The sequence below is a fragment of the Sorghum bicolor genome, chromosome 10 (genome assembly GCF_000003195.3).
Source record: "Sorghum bicolor cultivar BTx623 chromosome 10, Sorghum_bicolor_NCBIv3, whole genome shotgun sequence".
NCBI lineage: Eukaryota > Viridiplantae > Streptophyta > Magnoliopsida > Poales > Poaceae > Sorghum > Sorghum bicolor.
The window spans coordinates 15,110,931-15,113,202 of NC_012879.2; positions in this window are offsets into that span (position 1 = coordinate 15,110,931).

Here is a 2,272-nt window from a genome sequence, read left to right on the forward strand (position 1 = left end):
AGCTACATCAGAAGAAATTACGTCAAAATCTAGCTTGGGGAAGAGCACCCCCATTTATCCAGCTAAGTGTTTCTACTCGTGTTTATACTTTACTCAAATAATAAAAAGATGCATAATCATAAAAACCCAAATAAAGATTTTGTGCTTATATATATCTTTGCTTAGTTTGCTAAATAAATAAATAAATAAAGTTTGCTATGATCCCTCATGATAAGCTCTCACATGGAAATGATGAATAGTTGCTCTGCCATGACTAGTTCTCAAAATTGAATTCTCTCTCAAGTTTAGGCATGACTATTATGAATTAAGATTTGCTCTAAACCTGAACTTGTGGGGAGAGTACCTGATCAAAAGTCTAAGTCGTTAACGGATATGATATGGTAGGTTGAGCTACTGTTTATCTGTTCCTAGAGATGCTAGAATTCTGGAGAATTTTATCTTTGAAAATCTTTAAAATGTTGCATGATGAGTTCCTGTATGATGAGAGTTTAAAATCCTACCACAGCCATATATACATGCTTATTAGACTATAAACCATACATTTTCTTTTTACTGCTTATGAGCATTGAGTATGGTCAAGCTGTGTAGACCCTTAGGAGCTTGTCATGCGGTTAAAATCAAGTTTCACTTGCACGTTCACTCATACATGCTGCTTCTACTCCGCAAGTACGCATCCACATACATCCACTCATTTCCATCTCCAGATTCACCCAAAATTATTCTACTCCTATCCGGAAGAGAATAGCCAAAAACATTATCCCATTCCTGTTTTTCCCTGTGAAATAAATGCTCGAGCTATTTTGGTTACTATCACTTGCTACATTATTCCAGGAGGGTGAGTGCTCTGAAAAAAAAGAAGAAAAATACGAGGAAATAAAAAGGGGCAAGTGCCCGGAACCTCGAAAGAAAAAAGAAAAAGTGAGATGAGAGGTAAAAATGGACAAGTGTCCGACAGTAGAATTAGGGGTACAAGATACCCACCTGAGAGAAAAGAAAAAGAAAATATAGAGCATCTCATTCCTCTCAAAAACCTTCAAAGTGCAAGAAAGGTATGTATCCCCTCAAAAGAGCAAAAGTATAATTAGACTTTCACCATCATCACCATACACCATTCATCCGCCACACATGCACATCTTGGTTTGACTTATTGACTTGTTTCTCTGGATCCATGGCTTGACTATGCAATAAATGTCTTGTATTCGAGTTATCACCTTTGCCGATAGTAAGGTTAAATCGGCTGGCACGCCTTAACGTTTAAATCGGGTATTAGCCCTTTGTGTTTGCAGATCTAGCTTTTGCATCAACAATGCTTCATCATTTATCCCAAGGAGGGAAGGGTGTTAGTACTAGACTCCGCAGATTACCCGAAAGAAAGCTATGCTCCATTCATCAAACTGCTAGAGCTGTAAGTCAAGCTATACATGCATACTTAAGCATAGTGATAGTTTGACAATAACATGGTGATTCTATTTGAGATCATAGGGCATACATGTTCTATAAGATAAATCATGGAAAGTACAAGTCCAACAAACCACAGCAGCCATTGGAGGTTATACATAACTGGTTGGTACGTATAAACATTTACTCTTATGAATACAAATCATACACATAGGATCACAGTTGCAACTATAATTAAATAACCACTCTTCTGTTATACAGTGCATGAAGCAACCACCCTTATCTGTCCTCTATGGCTACTACATGCGCGAGAACATGAGAGAGAACGGACGATATGAAAGGAACCCTCCCAAGGTAATATAAGTAATAGTCCATTATATAGTTCAGACATTAAAGTTAGAAGTCATAAAATATATAATATTTATAAACTTTCTTTGCAGGTATATAAGCAAGGGACGGCGGAGCGCATGGACGAACGTGCTTTAGACAACATAGTTGATGACATCTGCTCGTTCCTCATGAAGCATGTTAGTTCACGTGAAGGCAAATATCATGATGATGAAAGCCAATTATCTAGGCCACAGTTCCGGGTTATTAGAGGACAGAAACAAACTTTGATGTATATATGATGTGTAATGATGGATATACTCTTGTAATTAACTTTATGTCTTTGAGCACCAAACTTTGATGTATATAAATGTATGTATGAGATGAAATATTTAAATTGCATGTTGCTATGTTTGAAGACCAACCAATATCAATATATTTAAATAATAACAATATAAATAAACAAATAAATAAATAATACATTTTTAATAGGTTTCCACAGGCGGCTCTCTTAGGGAACCGCCTGTGAAAGTGCGCCATTTACACA